At 44.3% G+C, this 20,167-nt stretch overlaps 1 protein-coding gene across 1 annotated transcript in view; it reads right to left on the minus strand.

Annotated features, from left to right (window-relative positions):
• Window positions 1-20,167, minus strand: part of FARP1 (FERM, ARH/RhoGEF and pleckstrin domain protein 1) — a 291,979-nt gene that overhangs the window by 271,360 nt on the left and 452 nt on the right. The gene's annotated exons all lie outside the window — the stretch shown is intronic.

Below are 20,167 nucleotides of genomic sequence, written 5' to 3' on the forward strand. Positions count from 1 at the left end.
GGTGACACAGATGTGTCACTCTGTTGTGTAATCAGACAAAAATCAAAAGAGTCAAGAAATTCAGTTAGGAAAAATCAAGAAACTTCAGCATAAACCCACCAAGAGCAACCCAGACTTTCTGGTTCTTTGAGTCTCAAATTAAAATGTCCTTTTCCACAAAAACAAGAGTCCCAGTAATGCTGCCCAGTGGGTGTCTGGTAAACAGAGTCCAGATATTCAACCAACCTCTGTATGGTTAGGACAAATGACACTCCTCAAAAAAATGATATAAATGAACTTATTTACAAAAAAGAAATTGGCCAAGGTAGCCAGCCAACCAACAAATATTAATAGAGGCAAAATACCCATATGCCAGTTTCCTCATCCTTTCTTTCCCTCCTCTCCCGCACAGCCTTAAATATGATTAGCTATAAGTATTGCTCACTAAAAGTAAGACTATGTACTGGAGTTGGTACCAACGGCATTACTCATAGACTCTAGCCATCCAGTAATTTACTCAGAATTCAGCTAAAGAGGGGTAATCAGAAGTATTGGAAAAGGCCATGCTAGGTTTAATTTATAGGCCACTAATGTAGGATATCATGGCCCCCAAACAAGTTCTTTTTTCCTCTAAATGGGCATTTGTTGTCAAGCTCCTGATTTGCAAGGTATCTCAGCCATTCACAGAACATTAAGAATCTCAGCTTCTCAAGAGGCTAATCGGGGCTGTGCCTGAGAGAGCCTGAAAGCAAGTCCAGAAGCTAAGGGACAGGTTCTCGAAAGTAGACAGTGTTGGAGGGCAGGGTGATGAATAAACTTAGATTTGCCATCAATGTGTGACTATCAATTCAAGGCTTTCACAGACCATGGGGGCCAAACAGCTGGTGAGAAGGTCGGCTCAGTTTTGAGAGGTTCAGCTCATTTTACCAAGAAGGCCCCAAAGAGGGTCTCATTTTCCTTCATTCGACAAAGATTTAATGGCCGCTGACAATGGCCACAGCCTGTGCCAGGCAGTAGTTGCAGAGAAGTGAACAAAATAAACCAGTGTCTACAGGTACACAAGGGAAAGGTGGCTTTTTTCCCAGCACACACCACTAAGAAGGCAGCCGTGTTCCCAGCTCTCACCCACGCCCTCCCCTGGAAACCCTGCACCACTTTGCGACCCCTAAGCTGGCAAGCAGGCAAGCCTCACGGCAGTGTTCACTGCCAGAAGCATCCCTCAGAGTTAGGTGTTTCCTTTAACAGTCAAGACTGTTCTGGAAACACTCCTGCTACGGTTCTATTTCCTAACTCACGAGGAAGGCTACACACTTCTAACAGAAAGTAGATCCCAAACCCCTTCCCACAAATGCCATGAGGAAAAAAATCCAGCGATGAGAGAGGAGGGAGCAGTGAGTCTTCATCGCCCCTACATCCTTCTAAGGACAGTCTGGGAAATCTCCACATGATGAATATTCAAAGCGCAGGTCAATCGGGTCCCCACCCCCCCCACCCCCACTCCACTGTGAGCTCAGCTGCATTCCTTTGAGGAAAGGTCAACAGGAAGTGACCTCATGAGAACTTTGCCCTTAATCACGTTAATTTAAGGACTACTGAAGCAACATTAGGGGGGAGAAATTCACAAAACATATGTACAATGTATTATAAAGTTGAAAAAAATTAAACATAGGAAAAAAAATCTAAAAGTTAAGGAAAATGCCTGATGCTGGTAATGGGGGAAGCGGGGAGGGGCCGAGCAGTAGGTATACGGGAACTCTGTGCTTTCCACTCCATTCTGCTGTGGACCTCAAACTGCTCTCAAAATAAGCTGTTTTGGGCTTCCCTGGTGGCGCAGTGGTTGAGAGTCCACCTGCCGATGCAAAAAATTTTTTTTTTTTTTTAATTAAGGAAAGAAAACTATGTAAGGTCAATATGAAGAAGAGAACCATCTGTGTGTGAGGGTGTGTATATGTGTGTGCGTTGCTAGACTACTTTTCTTCACTTTTCAAAGTTTCCACCATGATCCTGTTATTTCTGCAATTAAAAAAAGACAAGTGGGGGCTTCCCTGGTGGCGCAGTGGTTGAGAGTCCGCCTGCCGATGCAGGGGACGCGGGTTCGTGCCCCGGTCCGGGAAGATCCCACGTGCCGCGGAGCGGCTGGGCCCGTGGGCCATGGCCACTGAGCCTGCGCGTCCGGAGCCTGTGCTCCGCAACGGGAGAGGCCACAGCAGTGAGAGGCCCGCGTACCGCCAAAAAAAAATCTTAAAAAAAGACAAGCGGGAAAAGAATATGAAAAAGAATGTGTATATATATATATATATATGTATAACTGAATCATTTTGCTGTGCAGCAGAAATTACCACAACATTGTAAATCAACTGTACTTCAGTAAAATAAGTTCGTCATGGAATATAAAAAAAAAGGCACGTGCACACGCACGAGAAACAAGGTTATTTTTAAATGTTTTATTAAGAGGAAAAAAAAGACTCCATGAAACACAGCCGATTCCCATGTGAAATACATTAGGCCAGGCCTGTGATCCATTGAGGCCACCTAAGCCATTCTGCAAGCCACGCCGGGGACAGGCAGGCAGCCATCCCCCTGCATCGGGCTGGCCCGCTCACAGCCCTGACCCGCACAGGCCCTGCCGTCAGAGCTACGGCATCCACCTGCCAGGCTGGCATCGGTGCTGGGGAAAGCCTCATGGCACAGCTCCTTTATTATGTAGCTTCAATCTGAAAACAGATCTCCTTCCCACGCCAGCTCCCCAAACATCAGCCTCCGCGAACCTAACGGGCTTTCATCAGGCCTGGGCTTCCATTTCTCAAAGCTGAGCTTCTGTAAGTGACCTTTGGTACCAGCCACTGCGTCCAGCAGAGACAGAAGAACATCTGCAAAGTTGGGGCCAAGACTGGTCTTTGAGACTGGTGACTAAAATGCCTTGAAAGGGAAAATAAAATAGTATCACAGTGCCGCAAAGGAAGATGAACTCCTCTGTGGGCTCATCAGACTGTCCGCATTCTGTCTCCAGAGCTGCTCGCTGCCTGGGGCCTGTGTGAGGTAAGTGAGGCCCCGGCCTTGCCTGCAAAATTGAAGGGGCGCCAAAACACACAATTACTAAGATAATCGTTTTTAACGAATTTTTTGAAAATCAAAAGTAATTTTTTAAAGTTCACAATGAACAAAATAACACACTTTTAAATAAAGGCAGGGTCTGATCCTGAACTTGCAGGATCCAGCTCACGCCGCCCTAGTCTGGCGTGCTTGGGTACAGCTGTGCTGGGAGAACATCCCTAACTGAGCCACAAAGAAGAGCATGGATGTGAGGAAAGCCTGATTTCACTGATTAGCTGTGTGACCGTGGGCACGCTACCCAATAATCTTAAGTCTCAGCTTCCTCTTCTGTAAAATGGAGATAATACCTTCCTCATTGAGTAAATGACCAAATAAACATACATGCAAAGTACAAGCACACTGTCTAGCACAGTAGCTGCTACAAAACTGGCAGCCAGGATCCTGACTCCAAGGAGAAGCCGGACATGATTCCTATGTGCTGTTTGTCCTTCTAGCCCATGCAGGAGACTTTCAAGCAGCTTTCAGGGGAAGGGTTTTGAGGGATATTGGGTTTTCCCTACCGTCACCCTGAAGACAGACTTTTCTTATTGTGTCTTCAGCTGGTAGAACTGAGGGCCATTCCTAGCGCTGAATTATGCTGCGGGAAGAGAGCAAGTGGGAATGAAAAACGAGGACGATGCCCACCCTGGTTAGCACCTCAGGATAAACAGGCAAGTGGTACCCAAACAGCATGGCACGACACGTAGACAAACAACTTCTGCATTTCTCAGATTTGTCTTCCTACAGCAAAGCACAGCCATTTTTTTAAACAAAAGGAATCAAACCACCAGGGCAATTTCTTATCCCCTGCAGTCCTTGCTAATTTACCTACCGGCCTGGGAGAAGCCACTGTTCCCCTGCCACAGGCCTTGAGCCTCACCACCAACTTTGGACCTGATAACGCCAACTCTGGGATTTATTTATGTTACCTTGGACTTACTATTCTCAAACGGTACCTAGAGTCTGAGTTCATGTTTATGAATTATTCTACCTCCAAAACAAAGGCATTCCACTGATCTGAACCACAGACCCCAGGCAACCTTGAACTTCCAACCCAGAAATTTAAAAATACCTTTTGATAACCATCTCCCCTAGACCACCATCTCTCACCCAAGTGTCACGAGCATCTATATTACTGTCAGGTGCCTTGGAAACACTAGGAAGAAGGAAGTGATCTTCAAGTAGGTGGTTTGAATAACACAGCAGGGAAAGATGTGCAATGCCCAAGTATGTCTCAGATGACTCTTCACATATGGGGCCAGGCTTGGCTTAATTTGCAGGAAAAAATCTGAACAGACTTTTCTTTTCTTCCACCTCTGAGAAACAGTTTACTTTTCTCATGGTAAATAACATGGCTGGCTAATTATAAAAACAATAAAAATTCATTGTAGGAAATTTACAAAACACAGAAAAGTTCAAAGGAAAAAATAAAAACCACTCACATTATTCCTATCCAAAGACCACCACAGGTAAAACACCCTTTTCTCAATGCATATAGACACGTGCATCTTATACAGAATTTTAAACATATGCGGTCGTCTCTTAAGTAACAAACTAAGAGTATAATCCCAAAAGAGGTAAGTTACCCCCAGAAAAAAGAGGGTGAATGAAGAACACTGGAAGTAAGCTCAGAACCTTAGAACCTCATCATCCTGTAGAAGGTCAAGGGTGACTACATTTTACAAAGAAATGGAAAGAAATTATTTGAGACAAAGTTTGCCTCTTAAGAGAGTTAAGCTTCAGCAAATATTTACTGGGTACCTACTATGTTCTGGGCACTTTACCAGGCACTAGGAAAGTGGAAGGTGTAAAATACTTCAGAAGAAGTTGCTCTCAATAAACGGGAAAAGACTTCCAAAGCTTTTTCCAATAATAAACTACGTGACCCTCAGCAAGTCATTTAACCTCTTTGTGCCACAGTTTCCTCTTATATAAAATGTGGACTAAAAATTAGGATGGTTGGGATGATCAAATGACTTTGTGCACGTAGAGCCTTAGAATTTAGCCTGGGACTTAGAAGTGCTCAATGCAAGTTGGTGCTCAATAAATAAAAGGAGTGGGGAAGAGAAAAAACACAGAAGTATAAACACAGAGCGTCGATATTAGCACCCCCCCAGGGTAGATCTTAGCCTTCGGAAAAGCTTCTGGAAGGGGGTGGGCAGGGACTGGGTGGAAAGCTCTCACATACCAAGCAGAGGAAGCGGCAGGTGTACATATGGGGCGATGTGAGGGACGAGGGCTCCTGCGGTTTGTATTAAGAATGGCACAGGGACTTCCCTGGCGGCGCAGCGGTTAAGAATCCGCCTGCCAATGCAGGGGACAAGGGATCGAGCCCTGGTCCGGAAGAGCCCTGGAGCAACTAAGCCCGTGCGCCACAACTACTGAGCCTGCTGCGCTCTAGAGCCCACGAGCCACAACTACTGAAGCCCGCGCGGCTAGAGCCCGTGCTCCGCAACAAGAGAAGCCACCGCAATGAGAAAGAAGCCCGTGCACCGCCACGAAGAGTAGCCCCCCCCTCGCCGCGACTAGAGAAAGCCCGCGCGCAGCAACGAAGACCCAACGCAGCCAAAAATTAAATAAAGGAACGGGCACATGGGGGGATGGGATAGCGGCATGTCAGGGGGAGGAGTGAAATAGAGGAGGCGGGGAAAGAAAATGGGGCCAAGACACCCGATTTCTTTCAGCCATGCTTCTTCTTTCTCAGTTACAGCAAAACAGGCAGAGTTACATTATCCCACATTACAATCACTTCGAAAAGGAATGCTTTCTGGACTGTTCCGATAAAGTCAAATGGAGCTGCTTTATGTATTTTTTAATTACTTTTACAAGTAAGCATTTTCTAAACACTCTATAAAGCGGATGCAGTGAGCTGATGCTTCTTACCTGCTCTCCAGACATCTCCAAACTCATCCATAATGTCTCTCTGAGTTCCTCTAGCATGATACAGCAGGCCGCAAATAACATATTTCTTATTTGGGGGGTATTATTAAAAGTAAAGACTTGAGAACCAGATTAGATGAGGAATTTGGTCTTTGCTAATTCACAATAACTGGCTTTCCCCTTTCAAGAAAGGAAGAAAAAATACATATATATAGAAAAATATATAGAAAAAATACACAGAATCTAAAAGTGAATGGAGCTGTGACCAATACCTTTGCTAAAAAGAATGTCGTTACTTAATGTGTTTATTTGTTGACAGGTTCTGCAGTTAAGATTCAAAGTTCATGGTTTAATAATACAAATAACACCTGCCATGTCACGAGCCTTTTACAAAGTGACAGACAATCCCTTTTTAGATATTATCTTCAATTCCCAAGAGAAATCCCAAATTTCCAAAATTCCAAATCTTAACAAATGCTGACCATCAAGCCTTTGACAGGCAATTTATTTAGAATCCATGATTTGTATCTCAATAATTATTATTCAGTAGGTATTATTACCTCCATTTTTAAAATAAGAGAGGAAAGTAGGACTCAGAAATGACATGCCTTGCTCTAGGCCACACAGCTTTTGAGTGGCCAGCGGGGATTTGAAGACAGGTCCCTCAAGTCCCGTGGTAGCCAGCTTCCAAGATGGTTCCCAGTGGTCCTTGCCGCCTGGCATCCACGCTTTTGGGTAGTCACCTCCCACTGAACCATGACTGGCCTGTGTGACCCAGAATCTGGAAGTGACACAGTAGGACTTCACAGCCTAGATCATGGCAGTTTCTATCTTGGTCTCCTCATAAATTACTCACTCTGGGAGAATCTAGCTGCCATGCTGTGAGGACACTCAAGCAGCCTGCCCGAGGAGCCTATGGGCTTCCTTGGAAACAGATCCTACCACCCCAGCTGACATCTTTACTACAAATATCCAAGCCAGAGCTGCCTTTCTAAGCCACTCCCAGAGTCCCGTCCCAGAGAAGCTGTGAAAGACAACATTTACTATTGACATAAGTCACTCAATTTGGGAGGAATTTGTCACACAGCAATAGACAACTAGTACATGTCCTGAAGCCTGTGTTCTTTCCTCCATGTCTATACTGCCTTTCAGCTGCTTCTGTAATTTTATCTCTTAACCACTTTCACTGTATATTCATATAGAGAATTAACAAGATACTGACATCAAACCTATATACCCTATCAGGTCTCTGAGATAAGTATCTACAGGACATGTTATTTACATCTATTTCTTGCTGGCATTGTTACAGACTTTATATACACAATTGCTCTTTTTGATCTACCCCTTTAAAAAACAGGCAGCTTACAGAGTTCATGAAGCCTCTGCTAGGTAGTCCAGGAAATGGTTTAGTCCTATCTTTGGATAAGCCCCTTGTACAGGTGTTTTCTTAGCATATTTTAAAATAAATAAATAAATAAACAGCCTTGCTGACACAGCACTAAACACCTATTAAAATGGCTACAATAAAAAGTGTTGACAACATCAAGTGCTGGTGAAGACCCCACTTCTGGATCTCTGCCCCTGAGAAATCACGCCCACATCAAAACCTGCGCGTGACAGTTTCTAGCAGCTGTACGTTCATAGCCATTCTATTCACAACTGCCCCAAACTGGAAACAACCCTAATGTCCTTCAACAACTGAATGGCCACACAAACTGTGGTACATCCACACAATGGAATACAACTCAGCAACAGAAGGGAAAGAATGATGGTCACAACAACTTAGAAGAATCTCAGAGACATTTGTGTGAGTGAAAGAAGCCAGTCTCAAAAGGTTACATACTCCGTGATTCCACTTATGAGACATTCTGGAAAAGAACAAACAGTGACAGAGCAAAGATCAGCGGTTAACAGGGGTTGGGGTAGGGGACAGAGGAGGGTGACACAAAGAAACAACAAACGGGAATTTTCTGAGCTGCTGAAAATGTTCCATATCTTGATTGGAGTTGGTCATACAAATCAGTACACGTGGTAAAACTCACAGAACAGTACACGGGGGGGAAAGAGTCACTTTTACTGTATATCATTTTTTTATTATTATTAATGCACATATGCTTTCCTTCCAAAACATTTTCAATTCCTTTTTCCCTTAAAAAGAAATATATCTGTTAAATCACCTTCAGGGCCTAGAGCCCTGTTGATTTCCAAATCTAAAAAAAAAGAAAAAAAAAAAAATCGCTGATCAAAAGGACTTCTGCAAGCAAGTTACTTGGAATCTGTGATGTGTCTCTCAGGAGTCCACCGTCTCTCAAGCAATTCCATTCATTATTTTCCTCGACAGGTGAGGACACATCTCCCACTTGCGTGTCCCTATGAAGAGTCTTGCCCGGGAGCAAACAATCTCTTAGGAGAACATTGATACAACCTCACAGGTTCTCAGTAAACATGTGGCCGGTGAGTAAATGTTGGGGCTCATCCCTGAAATCACAGGAGATTAACTGTATCTGTCCCCAGACTGTCCCAAAGGCAGTCTGACGGTCTCTGGGAAAAATCAGCCCCCCACTTTGGGCCACTCTCTGAGCACGAGGGGTGACCATCCACTTAGACGCCTCTTGTTCCGGCAGCCCATGGAGTTAGCACCCTTCAGGGTCAAAAATGTCTCAGTTTGGACCCTGAAAAATATATGGTCCCCTTGAAGACGAGGATTTTTCGGCCTGTTTTGTTCACCGATGTGAATCTCAAGAACCGTGCCCTCCGGATAAAAGGTGCTTGACAGATCTTTGTTAAAAGTGAGATAGATCACTTTTATTCTTTCTAGCTTGTGAAGAGTTATTGAGAATCTAAGGAGTTGTGATCTTCTAGCTGCCTAAGATCCTATGATAAGATTTTCATTAATCCATCAAAGAAAGGCTCTTTTCTAAGAACCTAGAAGATACAATAGAAGTTTGAGACATGGCCCCTGACCTCCAGAAACTAACTCTGGGGAAAAAGGCAAAATTCATACATCGGGGAGTAAATAACTAATGATGTGAGATACTCTATGTGTAAAACCAGTTATGCATCAGTCAGCTTCCCCAACGCTTCTGTGGATTATCTCAAAAGGTGAGCCAACAGAACTGAGACACAGACGTTGCTTTGACTGGGAATTTGAAAAATGGGCATGGCTTGGCTGTGTCACAAATGGGTATCTTCCCTCTCAACATATGGTTGTCCTGAAACAGCCCTGTTTGCTGGGGACTGATTAGGGATGCCACGAACTAACACCTTTGCTCACTAACTGCTTCTGACCAACAACAGAGAAAGGGGGCACGTAAGGAGTCGTCACAAGTGCGGAGAAAGTAACACACAGGCACACCTCCCATCCCAGCCTACATGGTGGGCTTCTGCAGGGAACAGTTTTGCTATAAACTCACACCAAGCAAGCTTGATCGATTTCTACCCCTTTCCTCTCATTCCGGAAGGTGTGTCTGAATACAAGCGAGAGGAAGGTTGTTTGGGGATAACCTCTAGTCAGGGACAAATCACTATGACGCCCCTCACAAGGGAACATTAGGTTAGAACTGCTGCTCTCGGAGCTCAGACATCAACCTTTACGTGATGGGGACCCGCAAGCTTCAGCACAGCCCTGGATGGTGGTGGACCGAGGCCTTTCCTTCCTATCTCTGCCCTTCCTTCCCTTCTGATCCCTCTCCCAGGAAGTTTTTTCCCCTTATTTTTGCCTGTCAATCCTACCCATAAAGGCTGCTGTTCCCCACCCTCACCCCGTCCTTGTACACCCCCCCACACCCACACACACACCCATCACAAGAGGGGCCCTTCATCTGGGCTAAACAGCAGTCCTTCCCTGGAGGGGTGGAGATGGGGGTTCAAACTCCAGCTAGGTGATTCTCGATCACAGCAGGAGCGGCATGAATGCTTTATCCCGGGGAATGGAACACGCGTGACGCTGTCAGCATGACTGAAGGACCGCTTGACTTTCAAGGCGGGGCCGTGGATGCTGTCCTTCCTGCAACATGCAGGACAGTGCCACCATCACCAGCAAACTGTCCCGAAGTGCCAGTGGAGAGAACCAGGAAAATGAAGCCAATCCCTAGCGAAAAAGCAGGGCATTGTGAGGGCAACCCCGCAAGTGGCTGGAGCCATTGGACCCAGGTCTCCCTTCCTGAGATGACCCACCTCTGCCCTTTCTGAGGTTGGAATTGAGAGCTACGAAATTCCCCCATTCTGCTTCCTACGACTCAAGGTAGGTGTCTGTCCCTTGCAACAAGAGACCCTCTTTTCCATAGATTTATGTACAGATTGTCACTGCAGCCAAATACTGCAAGCAGAAGAAATGACCGATAAAGGGCAACGTTAGGTTCATTATGTAGAACTATACAGGGGGATATTATATAGTCACTGAACATTTTCATTTCAAAGAAAACTCAGTATGGAAAACACTCCGACAATGTTATGGGGGGAAAGTGACTTCTAATTATACATGCATCATTCTCCCGATTTTTAAAAAATGTATGTTTGTATGTATAGAGAAAAATACTGGGAATATATCGAATATGTCAAAAGTCAAATGGAAATAAATCAAATCTTAATCTTCATAAATTTTGACCAGCAGGATTGCAAGGGATTTTTACTTTCTGTTTTATAAGTGAATACTTTTCTAATCCTGCTATAATAAACAGACTACAAAGGGAACACTAAAATAAACAAGCTAACAAACAAAACACACTTCTTTATTGAAAGCTCAACTTAAATGCAACTTCCAACCAGAATCCAATGTCTTACTATCCTGAAAACTTCCACGATTACAGTACCTTTTGCAAAACTCTGGTCATATACCACCTTATATTGTAATTATCTAGATAATTCTCCAATCTGGTCTGGATGCTACACTCTGAGAGCAGGGAACTGCACCCTGTTTTTGTGGCACCAATGGTAACTAGTAATTCAACACAGCTGTTCAATAAATATCTGTTGAATTGGTAAGTCCTTACATAAAGTGAAAATAAAACAGCAGTGAATATGCAAGTCACCCTGGTCAGTTGACCATCTTGATAGTAAGAGGTGGGGGAAGGACCAGATTTCTTTTTTAAAGTCATATCAATTAAATAAAAATAGATAGGAATATTGTGGCTCTATATTCTACAAGTTGTTCACCAGGATATTTTCCGTTCAATTCATTTGCTTGGATTACAGTTATTATAAAATCATTCAACTTTTCTTTACAGGCTCACAAATATCTGTGTCTAATTTTCCAACGCGGTAAATCTTTAGTTTACCCAAATCCTGACATTTCCAAGCAGTTCATTCTACTAATAACATTGGCCCCCAGTAAGATTTCATGCCAGACAACCAAAAGATCTGGCAAGATTATAAAGGAAGATATTAATCTCTGATTAATAATGGCCTCGCAGGGATTTCGCTGGTGGCGCAGTGGTTAAGAATCCACCTGCCAATGCAGGGGACACAGGTTCAAGCCCTGGTCTGGGAAGATCCCACATGCCGCAGAGCAACTAAGCCTATGCACCACAACTACTGAAGTCCGCGTGCCTAGAGCCCGTGCTCCACAAGAGAAACCACCACAATGAGATGCCCGTGCACCGTAACGAAGAGTAGCCCCCGCTCGCCACAAGCAGAGAAAGCCCGTGCGCAGCAACAAAGACCCAACGCGGCCAAAACTAAATAAATAAATTTATTTTTAAAATAAATAAATAATGGCCTCAAAAATCTCCTAAGCAATATTAAACATGCAGATAAATGCCATTCTAGGTTGACAGAAATGGTAGGCACTGCCATCATTTTTTTCTTAAAGAAATGAAATATTCCCATCAAGTATGTCTTGTTATCCAAACTCCAAATGGTCAATGCTAAGCAGATGTCCTGCAAGGCCATTGTAAGAGGAAAAGGTGAAAATCATGCAGGCTTAGTGACAAGATTGGCACACATTATCAGATACGTAAAGTCCTTAAAAATAGTTCATCTCTCACAGTGACTTGACGTGATCACTAAGCCACTTTCCATATAATTAACAGTAATAAACTCTTTCTCATAGATAATGTTAAGCGGCAGATGAAAGATCAAATCTTCCAACCTGTCAGAACAGCTACCATCAAAAAGACAAGAGGGCTTCCCTGGTGGCACAGTGGTTGAGAGTCCGCCTGCCAATGCAGGGGACGCGGGTTCGTGCCCCGGTCTGGGAAGATCCCACATGCCGCAGAGCGGCTGGGCCCGTGAGCCATGGCCGCTGAGCCTGCGCATCCGGAGCCTGTGCTCTGCAACGGGAGAGGCCACAACAGTGAGAGGCCCACGTACCGCAAAAAAAAAAAAGACAAATAACAAGCGGAGAGGATGTGGAGAAAAGGAACCATCCAGCACTGTTGGTGGGAATGTAAATTGGTGCAGACACTATGGAAAACAGCATGGAGGCTCCTCAAAAAATTAAAACTAGAACTATCATACAATCCAGCATTTCTACTCCTGGGTATTTAAAGAAAACAAAAACACTAATTCAAAAAGATACACACACCCCTATGTTCACTGCAGCATTATTCACAATAGCCAAGACATGGAAACAACCTAAATGTCCACTGACAGATGAACATATAAAGAAAATGTTATATATACACAATGGGATATTACTCAGCCATAAAAAAGAATGAAATCTTGCCATTTGTGACAACATGGATGGACCTGGAGGGGATTATGCTAAGTGAAATAGGTCAGACAGAGAAAGATAAATACTGTATTTTCACTTATATGTGGAATCTAAAAAACAAATGAATAAATACAACAAAACAGAAACAGATTCACAGATACAGAGAGCAAACTAGTGGCTGCCAAAGGGGAGGAGGGTGGGGCGATGGGCAAAATGGGCGAAGGGGATTAAGAGGCACAAACGACCTGTTATATAATAAGTAAGTCACAGGGATGTAATGTATAGCACTGGGAATATAGTCGTTAATACTGAAATAACCTTTGTATGGTGCATAATCTATAAAAAGATCAAATCACTATGTTGTCCGCCTGAAGCTAACATTGTAAATCAACTATGCTTAATTTAAAAAACAAAAAAAGACAAAATATTTTTTAAAAAGAAAGATAAAGTCTTCCAATTAATATATCAGTCAAGATGCTTTAGACGGCAATAACAGAATTAGAAAGTGGGTAAACTTATGGTTTATTACACTAAGTCCAGGTCTGCGTTATTTGGTATACAAAATTAGCTATTATTTAGTGTAGGAAGCTCCAGGTGCAGGAAGATCAGTGACTAAGTGAGGCCCACAGAACTCTGCTTCCATCTTTCAGCCCATCATCCTCTTGCCTTCATCCCAAAGCTAGTCACAATTTTGGCTACTGTGGTTCCAGGCATCACATTCAGTCCAGCCCTTGGGTCTCTCTTTCAGAGCACAGAAATATTCCCCAGACCCTTCTTCAAAGACTAGGGCTTCCCTGTTTGTGCAGTGGTTGAGAGTCCGCCTGCCGACGCATGGGACGCGGGTTCGTGCCCCGGTCCGGGAAGATCCCACATGCCGCGGAGCGGCTGGGCCCGTGAGCCATAGCCACTGAGCCTGCATGTCCAGAGCCTGTGCTCCGCAACGGGAGAGGCCACAACAATGAGAGGCCCACGTACCGCAAAAAAAAAAAAGACCAACAAATGTTGGAGGCTTCTGAGAAGCACTTTGCTTAAGGACAAAAGGAGCGTGAAGAAGGCTGTGCCATTATTGGCCCGACGACACCGAATGTGTAAGAGTAGAAAGCATGGAGCTGCAGGAGCCCTTCACCGTAACAGCTAATCAGGCCGCAGCAGTCTAATTAACCACTAGGCAACAAGCCAGAGTGCAAAAAGCAACAAGCTGGGATGGCAGGGTGGAAGGACAGAAAGAACCTGGGTGATGCTATGAGCTGAGGCATCGAACCGGGAGCCCCTCCCTTCTTATTATTCCTTGAGGCACCTAATTGTTTGATGACTTTCACTGCTATTAGTCAAAGATTCTGTCACTGGAAAATAAGTGCACTCTTGAAGTTTCCTTGATGTTTTAGGAAAAGAGCACCAATAACTTTCCCAACATCACATTTTAACACCTATACTCCCAACTCCTGTTACCTTTGATCCCAATCTCTAACTTCCGTATTCTAAAATGTCATGGGGTTTTCCTTACACAAATTTTTTAATTTCATTTATTTATTTATTTTTCTTTTCCATTCTGGATTATCACGGGATAGTGAATATAGCTCCCTGTGCTCTACAGTAGGCCCTTGTTGTTTACCTGTCCTACATAAAATAATTTGCATCTGCTAATCATCTCCTCAAACTCCCAATCCATCCTTTCCCCACCCTCCTCCCCCTTGGCAACCACAAGCCTGTTCTCTATTTCTTTGAGTCTGTTTCTGTTGCAGTCATTACAGAAATTTTAATTCAAGTCAAGCAATATTTATGTACCTTCTATGGGCAGGAGGAACAAAAATCAGGAAAACACACTTTCTGACCTGACAACAACGCTTGTTATCTGGTTCAGAAAATGAGGAGAGTACATAAATAACACTATAAAATTCATGCCAAAATAAGGAAACTCAACTCCTTCTACAAGCACCTACGTATGCCATTCCAACCTCTTTTTAGAATGTTACATCTTGCTTTTACCCAGGGCTCCATGTTTTGTATTGATTTCAAAAATATTCATTTTCCACAATCTTTCTGTGTGCTAAAAGAACAAACAATTCAATTCTGAATTTCAGAAATCTATTTGACCATAACCTGAAAAACCTTGTTTCCCCAGATTTTCAAAATAAGCAAGGTTTGTTTTTTTGTTTTTTCATTTTCATATCTTTTCTTTTTTTTTTTTTTTTTGCGGTACGCGGGCCTCTCACTGCTGTGGCCTCTCCCATTGTGGAGCACAGGCTCCGGACGCGCAGGCTCAGCGGCCATGGCTCACGGGCCCAGCCGCTCCGCGGCACGTGGGATCCTCCCGGACCAGGGCACGAACCCGCGTCCCCTGCATCTGCAGGCGGACTCCCAACCACTGCGCCACCAGGGAAGCCCTTCATGTCTTTTCTACTCAGTTTTAGTTAGGAAAGAATAGAACTGCTCCATCCCCATGAAGTAAATGGAGTCTGACCTCTTGAACACAGCAATATTAGTCTATGTCTTACACACAAAAATGTTATTTTTCCAAAGTTGAAAAAAGTCCCTGACCTTTAATAAGTTCAATAAGTAGACCATGTACAATGTTTCCCTAATAACTTTTGCTCTTCAAAAGATACCACTAAAAGAGGAAAAGATTAAAGAATAGCCTCGTAAAAATATTCATAATACACAGATCTAACAATGAACTTGTATATAGAATATACACAGAACTCCTATAATTGTAAAATAAGATGACATTAAGTATATGCTGTTTATTGTATGTCGATTATACTCAAAAGCTATACAAAACAATCAGACAAAAATCAATGAAAAAGAACAAAGTGTTAATGGACACGGCACAAAGGAAGATAGACAAATGGCCAAAAAGCACAGGAAAACTTATCATTTCCCTTTCAGGGAAATATAAAATTAAACCACAGGGAGATACCACTACACATCTACCAGAACGGCTACAATGAAAAAGATAGATAATTTCAAGTGTTCATGAGGATTACAGTACGTGGAACACTCATATATCATTGGCGAGGATGTAAAATGGTACAAACACTTTGGAAAAACAGATGGCAGTTTCTTATAAACACACACTTATCATAAGACCGAGCAATAAAAAGGAAAACAGATCTCCACACAAAGACTTGTTCACAAATGTTCGTAGCAGCCTTATTCAGAACAGCCCAAACTGGAAACAGCCAGAGTGGCCAAGGGTGACCAGATCAACAAATTGTAGCACATCCAGACACTGAAATACTACAGGACTACAGAAAGGAACACACTGATAAGATGATGGAGGAAGGGGGAGGGAGGAGGGAAAAGAAGCAGATGGAGGTGGAGAGAGGGGAATAAAAGTAAATTATATCTAGACCTAGTGAAACTGCAGCACTCCAAAGGATCTTAAAAGCAGCCAGAGAGAAAAGACAATTTACAAATAACAGTTAGCCTGACAGTAGACACTGCAACCACAACAATGGAACCAAAAGAGAGTTGATTAATACAGAATCAACGATCCAGAATTGCGCGCCCAGGTAGTTTATCATTCCGGAACAAATTTAAAGGCACACAAAAACTGAGGTTACCCCCAAGAGATGCTCACTAATGGAACTTCTAAAAAATATATCTCTAAGAAGGAAAGGGAAAGTTATCCCAGAAGCCAATTTTTTCAGGTAGGTTTTACTTTCTTCTTCATGCACTTATTGTCTGATTTTTTTTAAATGAGCCTGTATATTTTTACAATACCCAACTTTAAAGGTTAGCTTAAATTGCTAAATTAGAACAAAACAGAAATGAAATCAAATACCAAATTTTCCAATTCCCAGAACAACAACTTGTCAGGGCTGATATCAAATTTCCCTTAAAAACCTTAAAGAGTAACTTGGAAGAACATGAAAATTAGGTTTACTTATTCACTCAACAAGCATTTAGAAAGGGTTTGCTATGTGCCAGGCACTAGACTAGATCCTGAATTAATATGATGAGAACAAAAAATGAAAGTCATATAATACTGGATTTATGAGTGTTCTAAGATACATTTATGAAAAGGCCAAAGTCTACACATAAAGTGGAGTTACTCTTTGGTGAGGAATATTACATAATAGAGAGTTAAAGGTAATCCAGTTTGGCCTGAGGCCCTTCTGTTTGAAAATGTATGCACAAATATGACCATTTTACACATGAAGTTAGTTCAGTGTAAATGATGAATTCCCATATTAAACCGCCCATCTTGCCGTCTGATTTCCATCTCACATTAAATAAGAAAACTGCCTGAGTTCACAGGCAGCACTGAGCATGGGGAGGCACATTGTACCTGATGGTCCCTGGTTTATTTCACAAGTATCAAAGGCTTAGAGCACCCACATTTAATACGTACCAACTGTCCACTTCTGCTCAAAGCATCCATTTGGCAAAACATTTTTAACTGACTTAAACCAGGAGGAGGGCAGCCTATAAAAAGCCAGTTTCTCCACTTCAATATAAACAATTTCTGGGGGCTTCTTGATTAAAAACAAAGGCAGCATTTGGCATAAAAGGACTGGTGAAATCAGTATTTCAAATAATTTTGAATGGAAACCGTTGGGCTCTGCTCTTCCCAGACATGTGGAAGTGCTTAAGGCAGTAACCTGGCAGAAACAGAGGGTGAGGGGCCTATGATGAAGTGAGGCCACAGCAGAAACTCTAACCATTAAAAAGCAAGGAAAAATTTTTTTTAAAAGTTGATCTACCGCTTCCCATTCAACAGTCAGGCTTGGAGAGCCCTCCTTTCAATCAAAAGACCAAATAATATGAGAGGTGCAGCCCCAGGAACCTTTAAAAGCCCACCCTCTCCCCTCCCAGGCAATGGTAAGCAACACTCGGAATACCTGTGCACCCAAAGTAGAAAGGACTTGAGTGACTGTATTTGGGGGTTATAAGAGCCCTTCTCTTGTCTGTAGCATCTTCAGTTCAAGGGGAAAGTGCATTTCACTAGGCAGGTCTCTGAAATAAGCAAGGCCAGTTACTAAAGCTTTTGCTGTCAAAGCTCTAGCCAAGTACCTACAAATCCATACAACTTTCCTCATCCTCTAGGAAAGCCATAATGCCGTCTTTCCTAAACTGTTCAGTATGCAAAAACTGGGCTCCTGTGTCTTCTCCAGCATTCTCTAACCTCCTCAAGGATGGAAAAAGGTTTTCTTTTCTGATGTCTATCACAGGCACCCTCCTTATAAATACATATCATTTTCCAAATGAATTAAATTCTTCTATGAATATTAGAGCTCAATGAATATTAGAGGATGAATCCCACTTTAAAAAAAAAAAACTAACCCTTTCAATACTATATTCAATTCTTATCTTCTTAAAACCATTTCCTTGGACAGTTTCTTAAATAAAAAGCAAAACAAAAATATTCACCCAGGTTCCTCATGGTCTTAAGATAATTATGGCATAACTGCAACATACCAGAAGAAAATTATCTAGGATAGATTTTTAAATCTCCTTTTAGTAAATGTGGCCCGCAGAGCACCATTAGTATTCTATTAAGACCTAAGGAATTCAATCCCTGTATAAAATTCCAGAAAAAGACTATGTGAAAAGGGACATTATAAACCTACCTTCAGGATTCCCACAGGGGAAGAACACCTTAAATGAAAAACCACACCCCAACTCACAGGGGACACGCTACCGAATCTGTGACCCTATGGAGCACAGCTACATCATCACCAAGTATTTCAAGTTTCTCGTCCACATAGAAGAAAGAAGAGATTCTGGGAAGCCCTGGGCTAGCAGCTCACTATTTCCACCAACACCTCGCCCAGTAAGCCAGCCACTGGCCAATAATGTGTCTCTTCATTTTTCCCAGAAGCAGCTCTATTAGCCAGACATTCTAAAAACACAAACGTTTCATTGTGCTTGGAGTAACTCCAATATTGGTGCCTTGCTGCAGAACGGCGCGGCAGGAATATAAAGTGAGCCATGTGTACACTGAACCCACACGAAGAGCATCAGAAACTGTCAAACCCAGAAGACCAACCAACCCCCAGGAAAGGCTGAAGGTAAACCCGGGCCGGAAGGCTGTGGAATGTGGGAAGACAACCAAACGCAGGAGACTTCAGAAGGGCCTGCCTGATGGCAACAGCGAGGACAATTTTTAAGGCAAATGTCCCAAAGCTCTCAGGGCCAAAAAGGCCTTTCTTCCTCCTTTCTGTCCTGTTTAGACTGAATAAGAAAAGCAAGACAATGCTGGAAGATGTTCTGGAAAGGGCTTGGCCAAGTCACCACAAGCAAAGCGCTGTGAACCTAACCCACTGCTAGGCTGGGGTTTGGCTCTGCTGAAGACCCTGCCTGCTGGGTGGGGGAGATGGGGGTCCCCAAAAACCATGGCTAAGGGGGAACCGTGGAACAGGGGAGGGCGGGGCTGAGCAAGTCAAACCTGGGAAACTAACAAGAAAGACGTCAACAACAATAATAAAATGAAACAGCCAGAGGCCACCATGGTACTCCAGAAGAATTGGAGACAGGCTGAGCCGGCTAAACTATTCCACATGAAAGGCAATCTCTGCACATCTCAAGGGGCTAAGCTGATACCAGGGTCCTCGTTTCTTTGTGCGCCTCACCTCCCTCGTTTCTGGGGGATCCTGCACAGACTCCAGCTGGGCTCCAACTGCCATAAACGACATCCAGACTGATTACGGGGAACTCATGTTTTTCCCCTCAAACAAAACACACACACACACACACACACACACACACACACACACACTCAAAGGTCTAGCAGGATCACACAGCTAAAGTTTCCGGAACTTAAATCGTAAAACCACAATCAGAAGTTGTTGTTTGGAAATGCTCACCACAAAAATCTCTGTCCTTTGCTTTAAAAAAAAAAAAAAAAAAAGGAAGAAAAAAAAAAACTTTGTTCTTCATAAAGGTTGGCGGCAAAGAGGGACAAAATCTAACTTAGGCAGAGGGCGTGTTCCTCTTTGTCACCCACCGGGGTCCTCGCGCCAGCGTGGGCGAGCGGAGGGCACCCGGCAGCGTGGTGGCAGCGGCGCCAAAGGCCACCTCCCCGGTCCACGGTCGGTCGCAGGGGCCGAGATTGCAGCCGGAGGTCCGGAAGCTGCGTCCGGCGCTGTCAGCGCGCCGGGTGGGATGGGAGGAAGAGGGGGAAGGGCGCCGCGGGGCGGGGGAGGCGAGAGGGGACGCGCGCGGAGCCCGCAACCCGAGTCACCGGAGGTAAGAGGACGGTGCAAGGGGCGGCGCGCAGCCCGGAGGCCCCCGAGCTCCGGCTATTGTTGCCGGGCTGCCCCGGGCCCGGAGGGCGACTCTCCCGCCTCAGTAGGGGAAGCCCGATCCCACCCGCCGCGCCCTCCTCCGGGCAGGACCCGCGGGCCACGCAGCTACCTCCACCCGCGCCCCGGTCGGTCGGCTCCGAGCGCCCGACTCGCACAAGTTGCCGCCAGTCCGCCGGGATCATTGTTCGCCGCGCGCCTCCTACCTCCACGGCGCAGGCGGCTCCGGCTCCCACTCCCGGCCTCCGGGCTCCGCAGCTCCGAGCTCCCGGCGGCCGAGGGCGCGGCGACTCCGGCTGCGCGTGCGGCGGGGACG

Source organism: Neophocaena asiaeorientalis, unplaced genomic scaffold (assembly GCF_003031525.2).
Source record: "Neophocaena asiaeorientalis asiaeorientalis breed wild unplaced genomic scaffold, Neophocaena_asiaeorientalis_V1.1 scaffold9, whole genome shotgun sequence".
Lineage (NCBI taxonomy): Eukaryota > Metazoa > Chordata > Mammalia > Artiodactyla > Phocoenidae > Neophocaena > Neophocaena asiaeorientalis.